Here is a 21,522-nt window from a genome sequence, read left to right on the forward strand (position 1 = left end):
TGCTTTTCTTTCTTGGAGAATAAGGCAGAAAGCTCCTTTTTTGTAGTTCAAATAATAAGAAATGGCATAAAGTATGTTCTTGGAATCTATTCAACCCTGCCGTTTTTTTCCTGGGCCCTGCTGTTTGGACTCACGGGAAGAAGACGCTAGTTTAAAAGACATCCTGGAGAGCAGGTGGCCAGGCAGCAGTAGCTTTGAAGCAGTTTTCAAAGCAGGTGGCGTCTGGCCAGAGCCCTGGGAGGTATCTTCAGATATAGCTGATTGTGCTGCCTCCTGGGCAGACCTGGGCCCGTTTCTGAGAGGAGCCTGGACGTAGCACCTCCTGCCCGACAGGCCAGATGCTGCTTCTCCACCCTCAGCCGTGCAAACTTGGTAAACTGTCTCTCCTCTCAGAGCAGAGGTGCTATTCTAGACCAACGCCATCATGTTTACAAGCACACTGAACTGGCACATAGTCCAATGGTCCCTGGCTTGGGATGGCTCAACTTAGGATAATTTTTTTTCATCTTGCAGTGGTCCAAAAGCAGCATGCACCAGTAGCAGCTATACTTTTAATTTTCAATTTGGATCTTTTCCTAGTTGAGCAATATGTAGTCTGATTCTCTCTAGAGATGCTGCCTAGCAGCTTCAAGTCATGGCTCCCAGTAAGCCACATGGTCACCAGGGGAAGCAACGGACACGGTGTACTGTATTGAGTGTCTCGATTAGGCTTTGTGATAGGTTATGGATAGTGATGGCCCTTCTAACTTATGATAATAGTTTCTATTTAATATGAGTTTATGGGGACATGGATCCAGCATAGATAAGTTGAAGAGCACTTTTACTTAACCAATATGTGAAGAACACATCTTGTCTCTCTTGGGAATTTGAGAATTCTGGAAAATGGAAAAATAAACTTCATTTGTTCCTGTCATTATTGCTTAAAACTCATGAAGGCCACCTGTTATGTTTTTCCAAACACTATCACAGACCTCAGCACATGTTAGCAACATCAACAAGCCAAACTGTAACATGTGTACAGTACTAACCAGGTATCAGGGAAAGTACATTGCATATTAATTCAGGTAACGTCCATAACAACTCTGTAATGGAAACATTAACATGTATTCTCCCACTTTTCAGGGGATCTGAGGCACAGATAGATGAAAATGATGACTTGTTTGTAATTGGTGATGGCAAAGTGGTCAGTACTTCGGTCCAAGGTCCAACGGTTGGAGCCAAGGCCCTCAACCTAAACCACTAGGCCACAGTGTTCCTAACAACAGACAGGTAAATAAATAGATGGTGGGCAATGTGTAGAAGGATAAGTAAATGAACAAATGCATTCATTCACACCTTACATCCAAGCTGCCCAGGCTATAGGAATGTGTAGATATTTAGGTAGGTAAACTACAGAAGGGAGGCAAGGTGAGGTGGGGCTGGTGACACTTGTCTCCTATGTTCAGCCAATGCATTTACTTGACACATTGCCCTAGGCAAAACCATGAAAGCAAGAGGCAAGACCACAGCAAGGTCAGAAGGGTGAAAGATCAGGATACAGACACTGAACAGCCTCCAGAGCTCATACTTCTGCTAGTTCTCTAATGTCCTCCTGACTAGAAGGACCCAATAGGAAAAACAGTAGGGAAACAATTTATAGACTACTTATATATATTTTTTAATTTAATTTATTAGTTTTCTTTTCAGTAAATACAGGCAGTTTGGTACCATTATTTAGGCTCATCTGTGATCTACCTCCTCCCATTAGACCCTCCTTGTTAATGAAAATGGGTTGTGCATTGTGGAGTTAGCCCCCAGTTATTGGTATGATAAATGTCTCTGCAAATCATGACCCAACATGTGACTCTGACATTCTTTCTGCCCCCTCTTCCACAAAATTTCCCTGAGCCATGTTGGGTTCATTTTTGGTCTGCTTCAGTGCTGAGGTGTTGGGGGCCTCTGAGGCTCTGGCTCTCTGATTTGGTAGGACTTATATTTTTATTCATTACAGAAAGGGGCATGGAGAGACAGAGAGAGAAAAACAAAGAAAATGGGCACACCCGGGCCTCCAGCCTCTGCAAAAGAATTCAAGATGTATGCCCCACCTTGTGCATTGCCACCTTGTGCATCTGGCCCTGAGGATCAAACCAAGATCTTTTGGCTTTGCAGGAAAGTGCCTTAACCACTAAGATGGAGCCATCTCTCCAGGCCAGGATATTTCTACATAGGCTGAAGAGCCATCTTAGGCCTTTAGGGAACCTACTGGCCAAAGGTTCCAGCACCATCTGTCCTTTATTTCCCTGGCTGCTGATATGAATGTCTGGGCCTCATCCTCATGGGCTGCCAGAGACCCAGGGCAGATGCTTTCACAGTCCATTGATGCTAGGATAAAGAAGCAGCCCTGTGTGACTTGGGCTTATCTACTCTCCACACACAAGAAGATGTCACCTCATCTATAATTAGGTAGGTTTTGCAGGAGGAAGATTCTGTGCTAGGAGATGGCCATCCATGACTGCTGAGCAAGCCACAGAAGAGTGTTGACTATGAGCCTGAAGAGAGAAAAGAGAGAGAGAAGGAAGATCTTCATGGATTACATACTGTGATCTGAACATTGGGAGAAGGAGCATTTCATAATGGAACATAGAGGTAACAGGAGAGATTGGGAATAGAATGACACTGTTCTGAGTCCCACCTCTGAGAATTAGCCTTTGGGTAGGTTCTCTAACCTATTTGTATCTGTTACCTATTTCTGATTTAAGACTTAAATTAGTTTGTTGTTAGGTAGCTTTTATGTCACTATGAAAAATTACTGCGATAAATCAACTTAACAAATGTAAAAGGTGCTTTGGAGGCTCCAACCCATGATTTGGTACAGCCAGGTTTTGGGGCTGTGGTAAGGCAACATATCATGGCAGGGAGTGAGTAGTAGGACAAAGTTGCTTCTACTGCAAATCTAGGAAGCAAAAGAGAGACCCAGGAAGAAGGGGCTGGGGTCCTATAATCCCATTTGGCTACATGCCTGCATTGACAAACAGACCACACACAAGGCACCACTTCACACAGTATTCACTAACTCCTAATACTACTACCTTGGAGACCATGGCTTTAATACGTGGGCATTTGAGGCATTTCAAATTCAAACTATAATAACAAATAATCTTTACATCATGGATCGGCAATTAGGGAAGGCTCAGCAGAGATGGCTCATCTCTGTCCCATGTGGGTAAGAATTGGGAACTGCTGTACATTCTCTCTCTCTCTCTCTCTCTCTCTCTCTCTCTCTCTCTCTGTGTGTGTATGTGTGTCTGTGCCTTGGCACACATATGGAGGTCAGAGGACAACCTCAGTGTTGATTCTTGCCTTCCTACATACTTTGGGCTAAGTCACTTGTTCACCTCTTTGTTCACCAGGACAGCTGACCTGTGGGCTTCTGCAGGACTCGATCTCTGCCTCACATGTTACCATTGCACACTAGGATTACACAGGCTTCTGCTAGAGTGTTCATCTCCTACATGGGTTCTAGGGATACAAACTCAGGTACCCATACTTGAACAGTCCTTTATCCACTGAGCAATCTGACCAGCCTAACTGCACTTTCCAAATGGCACACTTCTACAGCTGGTAAGTTGAGGTGGATGCAAAGCCCCCCCCCCTTTCTGTGGTTTTTCAAGCTAGGGTATCATACTAGCCCAGGATGACTTGAAATTCACTCTGTATTCTCAGGGTAGCCTCGAACTCATGGAGATCCTCCTACCTCTGCCTCCCAAGTGCTGGGATTAAAGGTGTGTGCCACCATGCCTGGCTGAGAGCCCCCCTTTTCCCTCCTGTGGGCCTTTGTGTGAGCTACCTGAGCTTCCTCGTGGCACTATGAGGATGTTTTAGGAGACAGCTTCCAAACAGCAACTTTAACTCAACCCTGGTCCAAATGCAAAATCAGGGTTTTTCTAGGAATTTCCCTATGCATCAACTAGTACCCATTCACACAAAAGATGGACAACTGTGGCATATGGCACTGAGGGTGTGGTGTTGGCAGAATAAAACTACAGAATCATGTCATGTGGCATACTTTTTTGTGATATAATCCCTAAAATCATATAGCATCACTACTGCCCATAATCTGTTGGTTTAGATAGTCACGCAGGGCCACCAATTTGAAAGAAAGGAGATACAAACTCAATCTCTTGCTGGGGGAGTGATAAGAAAAGCAAAAAGCTTGTGCAAGGGAAGATATTTTGTGGCTATCTTCAGAAAATGCTATCTGCTATCTTACCTGACCCTCAATATCCTCAAACATGATGTTAATCCTTGTGTGTCTCTGGGAGACTAGTTAGTTTTAGAAACAGAATTTTGGATGCTGGGGCGATAGTTCCACGATTCAGGCACTTGCTTTCAAAGCCTAATGACCTGAGTTCAATTCCCCAGTGCCCACAGAAAGCCAGATGCACAAAGTGTCACACGTCTCTGAAGTTCACTTGCAGTAGCTAGAGGCCCTGGCATGCCCATTCTCTCTGTCTGTCTCTCTTCTTTCTGCTTGCAAATAAATAAACACAAATATTTTTTAAGTTGATTTTTTTGCAATGAAGATTTCAGTATATTTTAAAACCCAGCTTAAGTCCAGCAAAATCCAACTACTAGCAGGAGGTGCAGAGAGAAGCCTTGTGTCCTTCCCTCTTCTGAGGCCCTTGAGATGGTGGAGACAATCATGAGCCTTCGTTCACACAAGGAAGCTGGGGAAAAGGCAGAGTGCATGAAAGAGTAAGATGAATTGGGCTTAGATAAGAGGTGGCCCATACACAAATAGACTTGAGAAATAGAGGATTTTGGATATTCATGATGCCCAGTGATGTGCCTTAGACCTCCTTCACCTGTCCTGGCAGGTGGCCACTGTCTCAATAACATGCCACGATCATCCATACCTTGAGTGAATGGCTGCTAGTGGAGGGAGAGGGAAAATTCTGGAGAATTTTCTGGATAATATTAAGCAGAAAGAAGAGGGTGGATAGAAGGGGAGAAGGACAGGAGATGAAACTTCCAGTAGGAGCAGGAAATAGGTTCCTATTTTACATAGTAAGACACCACACACACACACACACACACACACAAACGCAGATGTATTTATAGCAACAAAGAAATTGAAGCCATCCAACTCAGATCACAGGGAGTGAAGTCAGGAGCACTGCTTTTAAAAGCAGGCACCTTATGAGGTATCTGGTCTCAGTGCTCATAAACCTGAGCTATGTGGCAGGTGCTCTCAAGATACACATTAAACCTTCCTAAAGAGAGAATTTGGGTGTATCTTCTATCTAGCCAACCATTCAGTGAGGAGAAAAACTGATGCCACATCACCTCTCAGAGGTCTAGAGCTCTCTGCCCTGCTCTGATGCAGCCAGCTATAACCAATGCATCTGTGAGGATGCAGGAGCAGTGTGTGGGGGAGCTTGTGTTTGCTCTTGTGAATTGGTATAGTCCTGAGGTAAGGTAGCAAGAAGGCTTGTGAAGAGAGATGTGGGGCCTTATAGGGCAACTGCAAGACTCGTGGACAATCCCAATAAGGTTGAGGTACAACCATCAACACAAGGCAAGAACTCTAGCAGGCAGACCTTGGTGAAGATGTAAAGCTTCCAGAAGAATACCTGGTATGTGAATTACACTGTCTCACTTCCCTGTTGAAAATCTTCAGTATACATAGGAGAAAAAAAAAACCCAACACTCTTCACCATGATGTGTAGGCCCCAGTCCATTAGGGATCCTGCACTTCTACAGACCCAGCGTCCTCACCCTCCCATTCACTTACGCCACTACTTCCCTCAGACATTGGGATGCTGTTCCCGCCCTGGTGTCTTCACACGTTCTGATCCCTTCGCCATGACTTTCCTTTACTCAGATTTTTGATGATGAATACATTGAATGAGCACAGCATAGATACAACTTTTTGATTACTATGACCTTTAAAAATGTTTTCAGGGGTTAAGATGGCAGGGTAGGTACCACGCCAAAGCAGCCTAGGGGGGAAAAAGACCAAAAAAACTCAGCAAAATACACACTTTTACTAAAAAGTGAGGTGTATAGGAAATTAAAGTGGCAGCGGAGAAGTAGAAGAGTTATAGAGCATCCAGAGCCTGCACAGGCGGGAAAAGCAGCTCCGGCAGCTCGGCCAACCACTGCGGCCGCAGCGCAGCAGAAAGCCGCCAGACTCGGCTCGAGCCGCAGGAAAGCCAGGTGCGGGATTTTCCCCTCACACCGCGCTCTCCGCAACTCGGGAAACGTGAGGGGAGAGCGGCAGCAAGCAGCGGAGGAGCAGACCTCGAGGTAGAAGAACACGTGGAACAGCGAGAGAATCAGAGCAGCCGTGGCTCCCTCCCCTCCCCCACCGCCTGAGCCCAGCTCCAGCGAACAGAGCAGCGGCCCGGGACCCGGCCACGCCAACTTGGGCTGACAATGGGACCCAAGCAGGAGCAGAGTTCGGCAGCAACATCAGCAGCTCCAGCACCAGTAATAGCGGCCCCAGCAGCAGCAGACCCAGGAGCAGCAGCAGGGGCAGATCCCGCAGCAGCAGCTTCAGGGCGAGCAGCGGCAGTGGACACAGCAGCAGCAGCTTCAGCAGCAGTGGTGGCTCCAGCAGTGGCAGCTACAGCAGCAGCAGAGGCAGCAGCAGTGGCTCAGTTTGCCCCATAGGAAAAGCAAGTGCCCAGCTCCAGAAATGAGAACAGCAGCCCGACAACCCAGGCAGCAACTTGACTGAGACCAAAATCACCCAAGGTAACTGGGAGTGCACCACAAACTTTTAAAGCCAGAAGGGTTTGGGGTGATATATTCCAAGTTCTGAAAGATAACAACTGTCAACCAAGGTTACTTTATCCTGCAAAGTTATCCATTCAAATAGATGGAGAAATAAAGACATTCCATGACAAAAGCAGGTTAAAGGAGTATTTGAAGACAAAACCAGCTCTACAGAAAATACTTGATAGAATCCTCCATGCTGAACAAAAGGAAAAGCACACATATAAGGAACCTAGAAAAAACAAGCTATACTCAAATACCAGTTAACAGAAGAGAGCACAGGTAGAATCAGAAACACACACACACACAAAAGTGGCAAACATAAATACACACCTTTCAATAATATCTCTTAATATCAACGGTCTCAATGCCCCAACGAAAAGACAAAGATTTGCAGACTGGGTTAAAAAGCAGGATCCAACAATTTGTTGTCTCCAAGAAACTCACCTTTCTACAAAGGATAGACATTATCTTAGGGTGAAAGGTTGGAAGACGGTGTTTCAAGCAAATGGGCCTAGAAAACAAGCAGAGGTTGCTATCCTAATATCAGACAGGGTAGACTTTAGTCCGACGTTAGTCAAGAAAGATAAGGAAGGTCACTTTATATTGATTAAGGGCACACTCCAACAGGAGGACATTACAATCCTAAACATATATGCACCTAACATGGGGGCTCCCAAATTCGTCAAACAAACACTATTAGAACTAAGGTCACAGATAACACCAAACACAGTGGTGGTGGGTGACTTTAACACCCCACTCTCATCAATTGACAGGTCATACGGGGAAAGAATAAACAGAGAGGAATATGGACTAAATGAGGTCATAGAAGGAATGGACCTAACAGATATATACAGGACATTTCATCCAAAGGCTGCAGAATATACATTCTTTTCAGCAGCACATGGAACATTCTCTAAAATAGACCATATATTAGGACACAAAGCAAATCTTAACAAATTCAGGAAAATTGAAATAATTCCTTGCATTCTATCTGACCACAATGGAATTAAACTACAAATCAGTAGCAAGAAAGGCTATAGAGCATACACAAAATCATGGAAACTAAACAATACACTACTAAATGATGAGTGGGTCAATGAAGAAATCAAAAAGGAAACCAAAAAATATATAGAGTCAAATGATAATGAGAACACAACATACCAAAATCTCTGGGACACAATGAAGGCAGTTCTAAGAGGTAAATTTATAGCCTTAAGTGCCTATATTAAGAAATTAGAAAGGTCACAAGTAAACGACCTAATGCTTCACCTTAAAGCCTTAGAAAAAGAAGAACAAGGCAAACCAAAAATCAGTAGACAGGAAGAAATAATAAAGATTAGGGCAGAAATTAATGAAATAGAAACAAAAAGAACAATCCAAAGAATTAATGAAACAGAGAGTTGGTTCTTTGAAAGGATAAACAAGATTGATAAACCCTTAGCAAATCTGACCAAAAGAAAGAGAGAAGAGACACAAATTAATAAAATCAGAGATGAACAAGGTAACATCACAAGAGATTCCAGAGAAATTCAAAAAATCATAGGGACATACTATAAAAGCATATACTCCACAAAGTATGAAAATCTGAAAGAAATGGATGATTTCCTTGATCTATATGACCTACCTAAATTAAATCAAAATGAGATTAATCACTTAAATAGACCTATAACAAACATGGAGATCCGAACAGTTATCAATAATCTCCCAACTAAAAAAAGCCCAGGCCCGGATGGATTCACTGCTGAATTTTAACAGACTTTTAAGGAAGAGCTAACACCATTGCTTCTTAAGCTTTTCCAGGAAATAGAAAAAGAAGGAATTCTACCAAACTCCTTCTATGAGGCCAGCATCACCCTGATATCAAAACCAGTCAAAGATAGAACAAAAAAAGAAAATTACAGACCAATCTCCCTCATGAACATAGATGCAAAAATTCTCAACAAAATATTGGCAAACAGAATACAAGAGTATATCAAAAAGATCATTCACCCTGACCAAGTAGGCTTTATCCCAGAGATGCAGGGATGGTTCAACATACGCAAATCTATAAATGTAATACATTACATAAACGGGTTGAAGGACAAAAATCACATGATCATCTCATTAGATGCAGAGAAAGCATTTGACAAAATCCAACATCCCTTCATGATAAAAGTCCTACAGAGACTGGGAATAGAAGGAACATATCTCAATATAATAAAGGCTATTTATGACAAGCCTACAGCCAACATATTACTAAATGGGGAAAAACTGGAAGCTTTTCCACTAAAATCAGGAACAAGACAAGGGTGTCCACTGTCCCCACTTCTAGTTAATATAGTTTTGGAAGTCTTAGCCATAGCAATAAGGCAAGAGACACACATAAAAGGGATACAAATTGGAAAGGAAGAAATCAAGTTATCATTATTTGCAGATGACATGATTCTATACATAAAGGACCCTAAAGACTCTACTAGCAAGCTGTTAGGGCTGATCAAAACCTACAGCAATGTAGCAGGATACAAAATAAATACACAGAAATCAGTAGCCTTCACATATGCTAACAACAAACACACAGAGGATGAAATCAGAGAATCACTCCCATTCACAATTGCATCAAAAAAAATAAAATACCTTGGAATAAACCTAACCAAGGACGTAAAGAATCTATACAATGAGAACTTTAAAACACTCAAGCGAGAAATTGCAGAAGACACTAGAAAGTGGAGAAACATCCCTTGTTCCTGGATTGGAAGAATCAATATCGTGAAAATGGCAATCTTACCTAAAGCCATCTACACATTTAATGCAATCCCTATCAAAATTCCAAAGGCTTTCTTCATGGAAATAGAAAAAACAATCCAAAAATTCATTTGGAATCACAAAAAACCTCGAATATCTTAAATAATACTGAGCAACAAAAAAGAGGCTGGTGGTATCACCATACCTGATTTTAACCTATACTACAGAGCCATAGTACCAAAAACAGCATGGTACTGGCACAAAAACAGACATGTAGATCAGTGGAACAGAATAGAGGACCCAGATGTAAGCCCAAGTAGCTATAGCCACCTGATATTCGATAAAAATGCCAAAAATACTCATTGGAGAAGAGACAGCCTCTTCAGCAAATGGTGTTTTGAAAACTGGATAAATATCTGCAGAAGGATGAAAATAGATTCTTCTCTCTCGCCATGCACAAGAATTAAGTCCAAATGGATTAAAGACCTTAACATCAGACCGGAAACTTTGAAACTGCTAGAGGAAAAAGTAGGGGAAACCCTTCAACATATTGGTCTTGGCAAAGACTTTCTGAATACAACCCCAATTGCTCAGGCAATAAAACCACAGATTAACCACTGGGACCTAATGAAATTACAAAGATTTTGCACCGCAAAGGACACAGTGAAAAAAGCAAAGAGGCAACCTACAGAATGGGAAAAAATCTTCGCCAGCTATATATCTGATAGAGGATTAATATCTAGGATATACAAAGAACTCAAAAAGTTAAATAATAAGGAATCAAACAAGCCAATCAAAAAATGGGCTATGGAGCTAAATAGAGAGTTCTCAAAGGAAGAAATACGAATGGCATATAAGCATCTAAAAAAATGTTCTACGTCACTAGTCATCAGGGAAATGCAGATTAAAACTACATTGAGATTCCATCTCACTCCTGTCAGATTGGCCACCATCATGAAAACAAATGATCATAAATGTTGGCGGGGATGTGGAAAAAAAGGAACCCTTCTGCACTGCTGGTGGGAATGCAATCTGGTCCAGCCATTGTGGAAAACAGTGTGGAGGTTCCTAAAACAGCTAGAGATTGATCTACCATATGACCCAGCTATAGCACTCCTAGGCATATATCCAAAGGACTCATCTCATTTCCTTAGAAGTACATGCTCAACCATGTTTATTGCTGCTCAATTTATAATAGCTGGGAAATGGAACCAGCCTAGATGTCCCTCAACAGATGAGTGGATAATGAAGATGTGGTACATTTATACAATGGAGTTCTACTCAGCGGTAAAGAAAAATGAAGTTATGAAATTTGCAGAAAAATGGATGGACCTGGAAAGTATTATACTAAGTCAGGTAACCCAGGCCCAGAAAGCCAAGCGCCACATGTTCTCTCTCATATGGGGATCCTAGCTACAGATGACTGGGCTTCTGTGTGAGAATGAAAATACTTAGTAGCAGAGGCCAGTAAGTTGAAAAGGAGACATAAAGGGTGGAGAAAGGAAGGGAGGAGGATACTTAATAGGTTTATATTGTATATATGTAATTACAATGATTGTAATGGGGAAGTAATATGATGGAGAATGGAATTTCAAATGGGAAAGTGTGGGGGTGGGGAGGGAGGGAATTACCATGGGATATATTTTATAATCATGGAAAATGTTAATAAAAATTTAAAAAAAAAGGGAAAAAATATTAGGTTGATATTGTATATATGTAAGTACAATGATTGTTATGGGGAGGTAATATGATGGAGAATGGAATTTCAAAGGAGAAAGTGTGGGGAAAGGGAAGGAATTAACATGGGATTTTTTTATAATCATGGAAAATGCTAATAAAAAATAAAAAATAAATAAAAAAAATGTTTTCAGTAGGTCATCCTCACCTGATCCTAGATGGAAGATAAGAAAAATCCTTCATTCTTTCAGCACAACCATAGGCAATGGACAGTTCTGTAGCCACTTTTAGTCATTAGTTAAAAACAGATGATTAGTGATAGAGAGATTGTTTAGCAGTTAAAGTGCTTACCTGCAAAGCCAAAGGACCCAGGTCCAATTCCCTATTACCCACATAAAGCCAGATGCACAAGGTAGCACATGCATCTGGAGTTTGTTTACATTGCCTAGAGACCCTACAATGCCTATTTTCTCTCTCTCTCTCATTCTCTCAAATGAATAACTAAATAAAATAGTTTTTTAAAGAACGGAGTAAGGCTGGGCAGATGGCACAGTGATTAAAGGTGTTTGCTTGCAAAGCCTGAAAGCCTGGGTTTGACTCCCCAGTAGCTTCGTAAAGCTGGGTGAACAATGTGGTGCTTTTACAGTGGCAGGAGGTCCTGTTTCACCCACACACACACTCTCATAAATACATTGATAAAATGTGCAAACAGACCAATTATGAATGTGCCCTGTCTGATACTAATTAGTGCTTCATTCTCCACTCCAGATTCCCTCCCTTCCTGTCACATCTTGCCTTGTGCCTATGAGGATGCACAGAGTCAGGACCTGGCCCTCTCTGCACTGCTCCTCCTCCTTTCCGCTGCTGTTTGAGACACTGCAAGGGCAGAAATGGGGGTAACAGGTGGTTTGCCTCTCTTGGAGCCTGTGGTGAGGCAGTGCATCATAACAGGAAGCATATGGTGACTGAGGGGGTGAACACAGACACTTTGTGGCCCCATTGATCCACTCCCATCAACTGAGGCCCACATCCTAAATTTATGTCACTTTCCAATAGCCCATCAGATTATGAACCCATCAATGTGTTAGCACATTGATGAGGCTGGGGAACCTCATCATCCGTCACTTCTCAAAAGCCCTAATTCTGAACATTGCCACACTGAGGACCAAGCTTTCATTACATGAGCCTTTGGGCTACAATTCGGTACCAAAATATAACAGCAAATCTCAAAAAAGTCAGAGGCTCTCTCTCCTGCTGAACTTGAAGAACCAAACTACCAAGAGTCCCATGGGAAGAAACCGATTCTACCAACAACCACATGACCATGGAGAGGACTTTGGTCTGCAATGAGCCCCTCATCTAAGACCAACAAAGGCATATTACACATCATTTGATTCCTTGACCAAAAACCCTCAAGTGAAGACCCAGCTAAGCCATACCCAGACTCCTGACTCACAGAAACTGAGATGATAAACATGCTATTCCATGCTGTGAACCTGATGCTGAGTCAGTACATATGGATACATGACCAATACAGGTGTGTAGTTGCTATATCCATTTAAGTCTTGTCCCTCTCTGCTCTTGCCCTCCTTGAGTTTATTATTAAGTCAGGAATTATTCTAGTTCATCAATCCTCTCCAAGCTTCACCACAAAAGCCTCCCCACCTCAGCCCTACCCCAGGACTCTATGGTTTATCATACCATTGAAAAGTGTGTCTGCTCAGAAACTGTGACCAAAGGCCCAACACCTGTGATGGCAAGCAAGGGATCTGGAACAAGATATGGAGCTGCCCTCTCAGAGGCCCTCCCCAAATCCTCATTCCTTGTGACTAGCTCCTTCCATTTGTTTTTCTGGGTCTCCAGGAAGTTTTACTTCAGTTGTTAGTCCCAGTGCTACCTCAGTATCTCCTTTTTGTGTTCTTACAATTTTCCCATGTGCGTGTAACCCAATGCCTACATTAAATCTTTTGTGTGTGAAATACCTACTATGGCTTTTGTTTTCCTGACTGGCTGTCCCACTCTTCTGGCTGAGCCTCTGATCATAACAGAGAAGTTTCATGATTGACTGTTGATAGTAACAGATTGTAGCAGAGATTGAAATCCCAGTTGCCTCTCCATGCTACACCATCTTGGGAACGCATAGACAAAAGAAAAAGAATTCAGGTATGTGGAACAGATGAATGAATGTGGTAACAACCAGAGGAATTGTGTCCTCCGGCCCATTTCCCTCCAACCTACAATGGATTAACCTATTCCTACCTGAAAGAGTTTAAATTGCCTATCCATCAGCAAACCACCCAGAGATTGGGCTTTTGTCCAAAATCCCTTCACATCTCAGCCTGCAATTTCCTCTGAGCAAAGTGATTGTGCTGGCCTTTCACAGGGGAAGATTGTCTTCTCAGGCAGATGACAGGAGCCAAATGGGAGGTGAGCGTTCTGTCTGCTCCTCACTGTCTGTGAACATAACCCCAAGCCGTCTCAGGTCTGTGCTGTCCACACTCGGCTTGCTCAGAGCAGGGCTGCCGCTGCCTTGGCTGCTTTTGTCACTGTGTGTGACTCCACATTCCCACTTGCTTCTGCCGCCCCCTTAGAGGAAGCGCCCATGGTGGAGTGCATCTGGTAGCTGAGTAGAGGTCCAGTGCAGGCTGTGGTGATGACAGGAATCTGCTGGGCCATGTGGTGATTGCACACTTAGGATCTTTGTTTCATATTGCTTTGTGGGTTTCTGTGCGTATGTCACTGTCAGTCTGGGATGTCGGGAAGAAGGGCCCATTTGGGTTGACTTGACTTCAACAAGACTGTCCTTTATCATTACTAAAATATAACCCAACAAATCCTGCTCACTTCTCTTTGCAAACTCTGGAGGGACCTAAAGCTGATCAGGGAATAAAATCCAACATCAATGCCAAGCCCTTCCCTTTGGATCCACTTAGGAGAAAGGGGCATGGGAAGGACAGTGACCCAAGCTGCCATGACATCTGCTCCATCTCTTTTATGTATTTCCTGGTAAACGTGAAGCGGACATCACCATCCCTGAAATGACTTCTTTTCAAATCATTTTATACCGCTAACATGACAAGAGCCAAGAGAGCCAGGAAATCCAATCCTTTCTGATGTCTGCATAGAAGATTAACCACCTAAAAGAAATTAGGAAAGTGTCTTCATAACAGTGACTTAAAGACATTGCTGTTCAATGTGTTAATGAAAAATCCATTGATGTCTGGCATTTATCAAGTGTCAAAAATTAGATTTAACTGTCCTGTGATTTTAATTAGTGTTAACCCAGTTAAGTCAGAAAGTAGTTGCCAGGATTCAAGCAGATATCTTTATCTAAATAGCTTTTATTGGCTGACTCTCAGAGGAAGAAGTGGGTGGGATGCAGAACTGCGTGAGAAGCTGGTGTTTGAACTGCCTTTTGAAGGAGTTTGACAACTATTCAAAGGGGAGAAGCTCCTTCCAGGAAGAATGAACTGCACATGCAAAGAGATAATGTGGTTGACGAGAACAAATCATTCTCCCAGAATAGCAACTAGTCCAGTCTGTCTGGAGAGGAGATGAGAGACGAGGCAGGGGCCTGGAGGTAAAGGGTCTCAAAGCTAGAGTCAAAATCATCTTGCAGAAATGGGGTTGTTGTTAAAATCTTTGGGGAAATTTTGACTTAATTTGTTCTGGGCATTAGCAAGTGATTCCAAGGAGCAGCAGGTGACTGAAAGGTGGAAGGTTGAGTGGAGGATTCAGGAACTCTTCTAGGCACTTATTTCAGGTTTTCACTTTTTAAAATGTTTATTATTATTATTATTATTATTATTATTATTATTATCAGATGTTTCGTATGGATAAATCATGTGTTGGTACCCTCTTTTCCCTCGTCCCTGACCTCATTCTGTTAGGAAAGCTCTCAGTGAGGTTGCAGGTATTCCCCATGGAATAGGGATTAGGTGTTGTGGAAGCAGTTGTCCATCATTTTGGGGGGTTAAGGAATAGTTCTGGGCATGTTGTCTCAACCTGTGGCTCTTACAATCTTTCTGCCACCTCTTCCACAAAATTCCCTCAGCCGTGGTGGGTGAGTTTTAAGTCTACTTCAGTGATGAGCTCTTAGGAGCCTCTGGCTCTCTGCTTTGGTAGGTGTTGCGTATTATCAGGTTCTATCTCCAGCACCCTGGCGCTGATGATCAGGAACAGCATGGAAACAGCACTCTTCTTGCTCATCTCCTCAGGCCTCTGTGGATTCAGCTGTGGCTTGGCTGAAGTGCGAATGGTAGTTTATCTCCTCTGGTCTTGCTACCTTCTGAAAAAGAACAGATTCCCAATGGAGAGTAAAGTTAGCATAGTTTAAATGGGATAAGCATTATTAACTTAAGGAGAATTTGATGTATGTAACCCTCTTTTAGCCAAAGACTAGTGAGGACTTCACACTGGAGAGCATAATCTTAGTCTCCATTGAGTTCTGATCTGGTTTCCAGTTCCAGATATGGCTTCCTTTACACTGAGCAGATCTCTTAGCCAATCAGAAAGTTATTGGGTTACCCACTGAGGCTGTGTGCCACTATTGCACTGGTGTGTACATCGTGTCAGGGTGTTTGCTTCTGAGTAGCTTAGACCTCTTAGACCTCTGGTTGCTCAGACTGTTGTTGGCCATCTTCCCCCAGTAGCTCATGTAGCACTTTCCAACTCTAGACAGGCTAACTGTCTGGGGACTGGCTTTCTTCTGAATTCCAGCCTGAATTCCAGGTCTGTCCATGCTCTATGTTAGCAGCATATGGTGTCTTCAGCAACAGGGTCTTAGCTTTTGCCTCAGGCAGGTAATCAAGTGCTTTGACAGAAAGTTGTCTTGATTTGGGGACCATGTAGGTCTCTTTCATCAACAGCTCAATGTGTTTAGAAACCAATCTCTGTTACTGGGAATTACAGGTCACAGACAGAAAAAAAAAATTCTTTTAAGCTTAGGCTTCATCCCACCCTCACCAGAGCCTCACTTTTCAAGTGCCCTCACCTACTACTTTTGAGGTTTATATCTTTAGGCTAACTCCAAGAGTAAAGGTTCCTATATCAGTTCATTTTGGATTTGATTTTGTGTTTGTATTACCCATTTCAGCTCCCCCTCCCCCAAACCCTTCCATCCCTATTGTCTGGGCCTTGAGTTGCCTATCAGATATGACAGCAACTCAAGCAGGTCCAGGTTGGGAACCACAGATAAGTAACACCATGCAACGTTTGTCTTTCTGTGATTCTGTGAGGTTGCTAAGGATGATTTGTTCCAAGTCTGTCCATTTTTCTAAAAAAAATCATTGTATCATTTTTTCTTACTGCTGAGTAGAATTCCATTGTGTAAATGTACCACAACTTTGTTATCCATTCATCCAATGATGGGCATCTGGGTTGATTCCATTTCTTTGCTATAACAAATTAAACAGCTATAAGCATGGTTGAGCAAATGTCTCTGTATTGATGCATGGAGAATATAGGATAAATGCCCAGTAATGGAATAACTGGGTCTGTTGGTAGCTCGATGTTCATCCTTTTCAGGAATCTCCAAATTGATTTCCATAGTGGTTGTACAAGTTTACATTTCCACCAACAGTGGATGAGGGTTCCTTTCTCCCCACATCCTCAAGAACATTTGTTGTTGTTAGAATTTTTAATGATTGCTACTCTTACTAGAGTAAGGTGGAATCTCATGGTTGTTTTAACTTGAATTTTCCTGATGGTTAGGGATGTTGAACATTTTCTTAAGTGCGTGCTAGCCATTTGTTATTCTTCCTCTGAGAACTCTCTATTCAGTTCTGTGCCCCACATTTGGAGTGGGTTGTTTGATTTTTTTAAAAATTGTTTAGTTTTTTGAGTTCTTTGTAGATTGTAGATATTATGCTTCTGCCAGTGGTATAGCTGACAGATTTTCTCCCATTCAGTGGGTAATCTATTGGCTCTGCTTATGGTATGTTTGTCTGTGCAAAAGCTTTTTAGATGCATGAGATCCCATTGGTTTAGTGATTGTTTAATTTTCTGGGCTACTGGGGTTTTGCTGCGGAAGTCTTTCCCCACTCCTAAATCATGTAGAGTGCCTCCTATTTTTTCTTTCAGTAGGATAAGAGTTTCAGGTATTATATTGAGGTCTTTAATCCATTTGGATTTGATTTTGTATGGAGAAATGAGTGGGTTTAGTTTCAGTTTTCTATATATGGTCATCCAACTTGTCCAACACCATTTGTTGAAGATGCTGTCTTTTTTTACAGTCTACATTATTGGCACCCTTGTCAAAGATCAAGTAGCTGTAGTTTGAGTCTACAGTTCTGTTCCATTAGTCTATGTTTCTGTTCTTATGCCAGAACCAGGCTATTTTTGTCATTATGGCTTTGTAATATAGTTTTAGATCAGGTATGGTGATACCTCCAAAGGGTGGGTTTTTTTTTTTTTCCTGATGATATGTTCAGATATCAGAGGTCTGCTGCCATTCCATATGAATTGTGAGATCATTTTTTTTTCAGTCTATGTGAAGAATGATACTGATATTTTTATTGAAATTGCATTAAATCTGTATAGTGCTTTGGAAGAATTGCCATTTTCACAATATTAATTCCACCTATCTGGGACCATGGGAGATCTTTCCATCTTCTCATCTTCCTCTATTTATTTATTGAGTTTTTTTTTTTTAAATGTTTTCATTATATAGGTCTTTCACATTCTTGATTACTATTATTCCTAAGCATTTAATTTTTTGTTGCTATTGAAAATGGGACAGCCTCACTGATTTCTTTCTCTATATATTTGTCCTTTGTATATAGAAAGGTTACTGATTTTGTGCAGAGATTTTGTATCCTTCCACTTTACAGAAGGAATTAATCACCTTTAGAAGTTTTGAGATGGAAACTTTTGGGTCACTTATGTATAGGTGCCAGGCTCCCCCAGCGAGTAGTGCTGAGGAAGGACCAGGCCTGCTGGTTCCTCCCAAGGGGTTGAGGAAGAGGGTGAATGTCAGATGACTCAGAACCTCTCCTAGTCACTGGAGAAAAACCACACTGAGTCAGGAGTCTTGTTGAAGCAGGAACTTGCTTTATTGTTACAGGCAGTTGCCTATATAATGTTGAGAATGAAGGCAGGGATTCTAGGATGGGGGGAGAGGTAAGGGCCAATAGTAAACTGTGACTATTGAAATGATAATTCCAACTCCTGCATGGAAGTAGCAGGCAAGAAGCAATTAGGTGTCATGCTGAGTCCTAGCTGGTCAGAGACAGGTCACCAAACCTTAGCTAGTCTCAGAAAGTTCCACTAGGCCTTGTGTCCAGGCCTCTCAAGGCCCAACATATACCCCTTTTGTTTTTGTAAGCATGGTGGAAAACATGGCCCCTGTCTTAGGTTGTCCCCCTCTGGGGATCTTACCCATCACTGGGTACCATGTATCCAGCTTGTTGAGAATCCACTCCATGACCTGTTTTAGGTTGTCCCAACCTGTCTGAGATCTTACCCATCATTGGTCAGATGGAGGGTGGAGGAGGGATGCTCATATGAGGACAGCCAGTCATATGAGGAGCTTGACTCCTGAGTAGCAAGTCTATGATAAAGTATTTCAACCTGATGAAGTTTTATTGCCTCTAGCCATTGGTGAATAAATTGTGTAATCTTGTTAATTACACAGGGCCTGACAGTGAGGAGAAGAAGAAGGAGGGGCCCAAGTAGAGGAGAAGGTAGGGTAAGAAGTAAGCTTGTTCATAGTGGGTTGTCCTGGAGGTCCTGCCACCTCCTCTCCAAGTCTTCCTGGAGCCTCTTAATCTTGTCCTGGATGACTCCTGATTTACTGGCATAAAAGCAGCATTTTTCCTGTAAAAACAAGCATATGCCTCCCTTTTTGGCTGTTAGTAGGTCTAGTCCCCTCCTGTTTTGTAGGACTACCTCAGCCAGGGGATCTAGCTGTTGTTGGAGATAAGTCTCCCTCTGATATAATCAAAATAGGGCATAGGGAGGGCCTCATTTCCAGGAATGATATATACATCTGGGATTAAGGTGGCTGGGGCACAAAGCCCCATCCAATTGGTAGGCAGAAAGTCATAGGCCATCCCACCTCCACAAACATAAACCATTCTAGAAGGCAGGCAGTGTTGAGCCCTGGGCTCAGTTGTTTTAAAAGTACAGAAGGAAGGATGAATATATCCCAAATCTATACTGGAATTATTAGGGGAAGGTGGGGCCCAAATGCAAATTCCAGAGGAAACATTGGGAAAAGCTGGATGGGGATAGGGAAGGTGGCTGAGCAATTTTTTAAGGTTGTATGGGCAACTGTACTGCAAGCAGCCAGGGAGGCCCAGACTGGAGACAAAGCCAGAGCAGGGTGAAGACCATTTTAGGAACAGTCCTCAGGGGTGGGACACTCCCTGGAGAAGTGATTGCCAGTGTTCCCTTGTTGGGACAAATATTTTAGGTCTGTCACTGGTACCCAAATGGGTCTTTTTTCATCTTGAGGGAAGACACATCCAAACCCTCTCCCTGCTGTGAGGAGCAGGTCTGGTCCTCTCCAGGTCCTGGTCAATAGGTCCTTCCATCTTACCCAGATAGAACTGTAGGTAACAGATGAGGATCAATGTTTTTGGAAAGGGGATAATTGTTTATTTTCTTTAGAAAAAATTTAAATATTTAGGGTAAATAATGCCTTTTTTAGTTGGTTGTGTGGGGGTAATGATTCTCCCTTTTGTTTTTGTAATTGAGACTTGAGAGTCTTATTATATCTTTCAACAATAGCCTGGCCCAGGGGGTTGTAGGGGATGCCTGTGGAATGTGAGAGTTTCCAGGTCTGGAGAAAATCTACAAAGGCCTTGCTTATGAAGCAGGGGACATTATCTATTTTAATTTGGTCAGGTAGTCCAAGGGTGGCAAAGCATTGAAGCATATGGCTAATTACATGTTTAGAATTTTCCCTGGCATGTGCCAATGCCTAGCAGGCATGGGAATAGGTATTGACTGAAAGAAAAATATATTTAAGCTTTCCAAATGGAGAATAGTGTGTGACATCAATTTGCCAAAGATGATTAGGGTGGAGCCCTCAAGGATTGCTTCCTGTAGTTTGAAGGGGGGGGGTACTTGGAGGAAAGGCTGACAGGACTTATAAGCCCAGACAATTTTTTTAAGGTCCTTGACTAGTACCTGTGGAAACCTATGCTTGAGACCTCTCCAGTTGACATGGGTCAATAAGTGGAAGCATGTAGCTTCTGTAATAGTATTACACTGAGGCATAGAAGCCATTTTATCAGCCAAATTGTTTCCTTGAGAGAGAAATCCCAGTAAGTTTTGATGACCCCTGAGATGTTGAAGAAAAATGGGGTTAATTCTTTGTTTGAGTAGGGAATGAGCTTGAATCATCAGAGGCTATATAGGATTGGAGTCCAGTCTAATATGGGCCTCAACCAGGTTGGGTAATAAATTAATAACATAAAGGCTGTCAGAGAATAAGTTGAACGACTCTTTATAGTGTCTAATGCAAGCATGACAGAAAATAGTTCTTTGAATTGTGCTGACCCCTCAACCTCATGGGAGACTGACTTTATGGGCATAGGCTCTTTTTCCTGTTATAAGGGAGGGTAAACGACTATGGAAGCCCCCAGGCACCCTCCATCAGTAAACATGGTAAGAAAGTCAGGGTTAGGTTGAGACAGAAAAAGCCGGGGGAGGAGGGAGTTTCCATTCTAACCTGGAGAAAGAACTCATCCATTTGTGGGGGCCATAATGGCAATCAATTTTACCTAGAAACCCCTCAAGAGCCATAGTAACTCTGTTATTATTTCTCTGAAGACAGGTGAAATCTGTTATCTTAAAGGGAGAGACAATAAGGTGAGGTTCTGTGCCAAACAACCGGACAGAGGTGTCTCTGCCCTTGATAATGCAATCAGCATCCTAGTTGGTTATAGAATAAACTCTGGGGATCCCACCGATTGAGAGGTGGACCCATTGGATGAGCTCATCTTCCTGGGCCAACAGTGTTGTGCATAATGTTTCCCCAGAGAAAATGTAGAGGGAGATGGGCAAATCAGGATTGAGCCTCTTTAGGGTCATAGCATTTATAGTCTGTTGTACCTTATGAAAAAATTTGTTGATGATAAGGGGACAAAAATTACCTGAGAGGAGAAGTTAAGATCCTTTAGGAGGTCAAACAAAGGGGACAGCTCTTCAGTAGTTATGGGTATCCAAGGCCTCATCCAATTAATTTCTCACAAGAGCTTCTGGAGTTGAGGCAAGGTGTAAGAATCCTGAATATAAAGTTGTGGTTTAACAGGTGAAACTGTATCTAGAGTAAGGATCGAGCCCAAGATCTTAAAGAGAGGCACAGTTTGAACTTTCTCAGGAACTACATTAAAGCTGTGAGTATGAATGATAGTT

General features: G+C 42.5%; 1 pseudogene; it reads left to right on the plus strand.

Annotated features, from left to right (window-relative positions):
* LOC101607469 overlaps positions 1-21,522 on the plus strand; it is a 116,628-nt pseudogene that overhangs the window by 40,493 nt on the left and 54,613 nt on the right.

The sequence above is a fragment of the Jaculus jaculus genome, chromosome 9, assembly GCF_020740685.1.
Source record: "Jaculus jaculus isolate mJacJac1 chromosome 9, mJacJac1.mat.Y.cur, whole genome shotgun sequence".
Lineage (NCBI taxonomy): Eukaryota > Metazoa > Chordata > Mammalia > Rodentia > Dipodidae > Jaculus > Jaculus jaculus.